This window comes from Paramisgurnus dabryanus, chromosome 7 (genome assembly GCF_030506205.2).
Source record: "Paramisgurnus dabryanus chromosome 7, PD_genome_1.1, whole genome shotgun sequence".
Classification (NCBI taxonomy): Eukaryota; Metazoa; Chordata; class Actinopteri; order Cypriniformes; family Cobitidae; genus Paramisgurnus; species Paramisgurnus dabryanus.
The window spans coordinates 5,959,074-5,965,073 of record NC_133343.1 but is presented as its reverse complement, the minus strand read 5'-3'; the positions used below and the strand labels follow the sequence as shown (position 1 = coordinate 5,965,073).

Below are 6,000 nucleotides of genomic sequence, written 5' to 3'. Positions count from 1 at the left end.
TGAGTAGTTACACAAGTAAGTATGGTGGCACCAAATAAAATGTGGCAATTTTTTAAGTGGATAAAAAATGAGAACTGTATTGTATGACAGAAGAGCACTTTGTTTGAAGCACTTTGACCTCATGAGCAGCAATATTGATGGTTTGAGCGAGAGGGGGAGTAGTCAGGAGTGATGATGTTACTGCACGCCGAGGTCGAAGTGCTGCAAACTAAAGCCGAAAGTATACTAGGGACGTCCGCGTATGCGCGCCGTCCGCATGACGTCATTTTCGTCATCAAGAGGGTCCGCGGCCGGCCGCGCGGACCGTCCGCGTGCAGCCCAAAATTTGAGACCGCGCGGACAGTGCGCGTACAGTCCGCGTACAACAGCGCATGCGCGTGAAAATATTTAGACAGTGCACTCCACTATAAACAATTATACAAAGAAAATAGACAGCATTTGCACACACACTATCGTTTTTCTTCTTTAACTTTTACTTCTTCCAAGAACAGAAAGCTCTGGAGCATGTTTGTTTGATTCCTGTTCTTTGTTGTCTTGTTGTTTGTTCTAAACTGTGTTTGCAATGGTGGATGAGTTACTTTTCTTCTCCTATCCTAATGTTTTAATGTACTGTAAATGTCGCCAAATCAGTGCTGCCCTGACAGCCTGTTAGACTAATAATTTGAATAAGAAATCATTTGTATTGCGTATAGTGTCGAACGCGGCCATCCGCGTGTAGCCGCGGGGAGTATACTCGAAAAGCTGCGCGGACGCGTGCGCGCGCGAGCCGGACGCGGACGCGGAAAAAAAGTATACCGCGGCCTTTAGTGCTCTTACGCTATACAATATAGTTCTCATTTTTTATCCGCTTAAAAAATCTCCCTGTTTTATTTTGTGCCACCATACTTACTCATGTAACTACTCATGTAACAGTCTTTAAATAAGGAAAACATGGAAGTGTTTTTGGTGGCTTCTAAATTCTTCCTTTTTGAATGAGGCTAGGCTAAATGCTAACACATTCATGACGCGCTGTACAAAGATTAAGTGCAAGCATTGAATAAAGATGGGTATGTATCAATAAGTGTAAGTTGAGGTAAAACATAATAAAATATTGAAAAATGGTGGTGTTTTCCTTTAAAAACTAACCAAATCCATGGTTAAGTTGACCAAATGCAATTCGCATCACAAAAATGCATCATCCTGCAAATTCATGTTTTAGGCTGTTCTCTGATTTAATAATATCGGACCCACAAGCACTATCCGACAATAGGCAGTTCCTACTTTCAACTTGATTGACTTTTAGGTAAATTATTTTACTTGTGGGGCCCAGGTCAAAATAATCACTAAATTTGCCAATGTTTGCCAGATCGGTATTTACATTTAGTTATTTAGCATACGCATTTGCCCAAAGCGACTTACAAATGAGGTAAGCAATTAGAGCAACACAAGAACAGCAATACATAAGTGCACTAGAACTGATCTTATCAAGTCTAACAGAAGAACTTTTTCACAGAAAACTTACAGATAAAACTAGAAAATGCACTACTTTGTGCATCCTCGCATTAGAGTCCCAAGTTCATGTACAAAGTTTGGTCTCAATACGTTAAAGCGTTCCTGAGACATAAACAACTTTCTGTTTGGCGGCGTAAAATTTTAGAAAAAAATGTGTTCTTTTGATGTTGTGCATCCTCACATTGGATACCCAAATGTACAAAGTTTGGTTTCAATACGTTAAAGCGTTCCTGAGACATAAACAGCTTCCTGTTTGGCGGCGTAAAATTTTAGAAAAAATGTGTTCTTTTAATGTTGTGCATCCTCACATTGGAGACCCAAGTTCATGTACAAAGTTTGGTTTCAATACGTTAAAGCGTTCCTGGGATATAAACTACTTCCTGTTTGGCGGCGTAAAATTGTAGAATTTTTTTTTTTTTTGATGTTGTGCATCCTCACATTGGAGATCCAAGTTCATGTACAAAGTTTGGTTTCAATACGTTAAAGCGTTCCTGAGACATAAACAGCTTCCTGTTTGGCGGCGTAAAATTTTAGAAAAAAAATTTTTTTTTGATGTTGTGCATCCTCACATTGGAGACCCAAATTTATGTACAAAGTTTGGTTTCAATACGTTAAAGCGTTCCTGAGATATAAACTACTTCCTGTTTTGGTGGCGTCGACGCACATTTAGTTTGGGCTGTGACGGGCAAACGCTTCCGAAAATCAAAAATCCTTTTTTAAGTAACTTTTGTAAGCACACTTAATAAAGATGGAAAATAGAAAAAGATATTAAGCTCTGTATTACAGAGTCAGCAGATTGTGTCACGACCAGCAGATCATTCCATAGATGTGTATTGAATATTTCAAAAGTTTCCAGTGTTGTTAAATGCACTTGCATGCAGCAAGTAAATGAAATTTTTATGAGCATAACCTTATTAAACTTTGTTTTCTGACTCTTCTAATATTTTTAATTACTTCAAAGGGGACAGAGAATGAAAAAACATTTTTACCTTGTCTTCGTTGAATAATGGTAGTCTACCCACATTCACAAACATACAAAAAGTGCTAGACATGCTAAACATCTCAGTCTCATAGAAATTCCCCTTTTAGAAATGTCAGCCAGAAAACGGCCCAATCTGAAAAACTGATGCTTATGACATCACAGGCATCTAACTGCCCTTCCACTTTAAAATAATTGGCAAAATGTTTTGAGTGGCAGCAAAGTCAGCCAATCAGTAATGAGATTGCAAGTTAAGCCAGTAGTGGGAGCCAAATAGGTGCAAAACCACTTGTTTAAAATCCCCCACCCTAATAGAGCTATCTGAGAGAGGTTTTTAGGAAGGCATTACAGACCCCCCAAAAAATTTTTTGTCTGCATGTCACATCACAGAACAAGGATAAATACTCTGTTTAATCATTCTATGTCACCTTTCAAGATTGATAGTATCTCTGATCACAGATTGGGACACATTGTCACTTAGTCCTGTTTACAACCGATCCTAGACTGACACTGCTGTGTATAAATTCTACATTTTTAGTTATTTAAGTTAATTCTTGCTAAAATCACCAGTTAGGGTTTTTGGTTAATGAGTAGTGCATAGCTTAGATACCAAACCCTCTACGTGCGTCGGACATGTTTTCTTGTAATTGAGCATTTTTTAGACTCTTAATGGATATTGCCAACAAACTGGTATTTCTAAATGGCCCGAGGTCAAGATTAGGGGATTTGAAACAAGGGTATTTGATGAACATATAATACGTGCAGAGAGCATTCAGTATATCATTATTTTAATATTGACGTAGGTACCATTTTGCGTCTTTTGCATGTGATCTTCTCATTTATTTTGCATCCTTGTTTCCATTTTGCATCATTGTAAAATGTAAAACCTGTCAGTGATCTATAGTTATAAATCTCATGTTCACATATTTAAACTGGTCATCTGTTGCCTGAGAATCAATTTCATTTAATACTAACATTCTTTATCTCATTATCGACAGGGAAAAGCCATATGGGACTTCTTCAAACAAATGACCTGTGTTCGAACAATAAGGCAATCAAAAATGAATTGCATTTCTATTTGGTTCCACTTCTGGCACAGAAATGACACCCTTCACCTTTAAACCTAAATAAGCACTTGTCACTATATAAAAAAACGTGGCTACAATGGTTTTGTTGTGTGCTAAAGTGCTAGACAAAGGTTGTTTGGTCCTTTTGTCTCTTGTGCACCTTTGGATTCTGAAGTTCTCTTTAGCATTGACCTGAATTTCTCTCTCTGTCTCTCTCTCTCCTGCGAAAAGAGTGTTATAAAGAGTTCAGAGCATAGATGTGTCGTAAAGGGTGCAGTCGATTTCCCTTTGAAGATAGATTGCTTGAGCAAGTACACCTGCACTCATTTTTCCAGCCTGGCATGTTTGCTCTAAATGTAGCGATCTATTTTTCAGTGTGGTGAGAGATTTTATCACACGTGTCAGTGGTTTGTCAGGATGTTGTTAATTTAAGGAACAGCACACACTGGCCCTGGTGTAAAAATGGGGTTTTGATGGTCAACAGTTGTACACCTCAAAAACAAATTCTTTAACTTTTTAAATTTTTTGTGTTGAAAATACTGTTTGGCAAACAAATTATTATTACTGTAGTGTATGGCTTTTGCAGTGTTAATAATTATTTTCAAACCCTTCCACAGAACAATAAATAGTGGTCAGTACTGTACAGTACGTGTTTCATGAGATGTGACCACCAATGGACATTTAGGCATTTGGCAGACTTTTTTCTCTTTGGTGCTTAAACCCACAACTTTTGCATTGCTAAAACAGTAGACACGTTTGCACGGTCCGAAATTAACTTTTTGGCTCACTTAGATGAAAAAATCCACCAGCCAAGCATATTTTTTACTGGGCAGAATAATAAACAGCCTTTTTTTAATTTCATTTGCTGTATTCATGGTCACAAATGTTCTCAAGTTTCATCGTTTTTTTTTCAATGACAAATTAGTGGTATCTGTTTTTATCCTAAGCATGCAGGTGACACACCAAACAACTCATCACGACAGCGTCAGAATCATATTGTAGCCAGCCTCTTGAAACTTTATTTTTCCATCCCTCCATTTCTCACAAAACTTTCTTGTTTTATTTAACTCATCCCCCTTTTCGTCTTTTTTTCGTTTCAACTCCCGGTAAATGTCGCCACATATCAGCTAATATGCAGCAGATAGCTGCAGACCGCAAGTTACCTGCAGTACTAGCTAGCAACAGACCGTCTCTAGTGCGAGACTTGGAGCGTAGAGACTTTCTGTGGCTAGCTCACCCAGATTAGTTACTGGCAAACACATTATATTGCATTAATATTTTGGTATGAAAATCACCCGCCAGGGTGGCGGGTAGCCTTTTGAATTTAGTCGCCAAACGGAAAATCTACCCGCATTAATTTCGGACCCTGCACGTTTGCATTACCAGGCCACAAGCGGGCATGCCAGTGCATGCCAGGGCCATTCGGGTTTGCATTGTGATTTCCGGGGCATTATTGTTCCTCTCCGGGCCTTGACCAGCTAAATGATCATTACCTACCATGACTATGCATATCCACCGCCTAGACTATAACCAAACCAACATAGTCTCTCATAAACCAGCATAGAGGTCCAGGTTGGGCATATGTGCTAAATCAAAGACATTTTAATCCTTTAATTTTTTATATATTAAAAAGCGTTTGTGTGCTGCTGCACATCCATGTGTGTGATAAGCAAACGCATGTTGTTGTCCTGTTTATAGGCGAATATTACTAACGTACTGATTAAATAACAAAAACAATATTTCACCATTGATTTTAGACTAGACCAGGTTTTAGTTGGTCAATGGCGTAGTCTATTTTAGTTGCCTCAAAATAGCAACGCACCAACAATGCACCTAAACAAACCTCGTTTTCAGACCAGAACCATGGGGCAAATGCTTTGCTATTTAAACAACGTGGCGCTAAACGTGGAAATTATAATTGCACCGGGTTCAAACTAGCAAAAGACACTTGGGTAACGCATTGCGGGTGTGTGATAGGGCCATACAGTACGTCACTTCCGTATTGGCTTCATAAGAGAGATCGGAAGGTTGCCCCGCGATGACGACGCAGAAAAATTAAAGAAAACCGGCGCGTAGCCTACGATGACGTAGGACCTATGCAGAACTAAAGCACTTAAAGTGATTTTGTACAGAGCTCCTCCCTCAGAGACTCATCATTCTTTATCGATCGATGATTGGTTCGTTTAACTGGAAGTTGTCACTTCACTTGTCAGAGCGGCCATTTTGAGCGTTACATTTCCCCCTATTCATAGTAGCAGTACTCAATCTTGTTATAGCTATTATTTTTGACTATACGTCCAAAGTATCCCAAAGGCTTGTTGCTCCTTTAAAATTCTAACTTTATTCATTGAAAGCTTTCGTGTTTCATTTACTTTTAAAACATAAAAGAGGAGCTTATATAGCGCAAATGAAGAGCAGAAAATGTCTTCCTCTTCGTTTTAATTTGGTTGAGTTGCAAAGCTA

General features: G+C 38.7%; 1 protein-coding gene across 4 annotated transcripts in view; it reads left to right on the top strand.

Annotated features, from left to right (window-relative positions):
• The window catches only part of plppr2b (phospholipid phosphatase related 2b), a 55,541-nt gene that overhangs the window by 1,118 nt on the left and 48,423 nt on the right, over window positions 1-6,000 (top strand). The gene's annotated exons all lie outside the window — the stretch shown is intronic.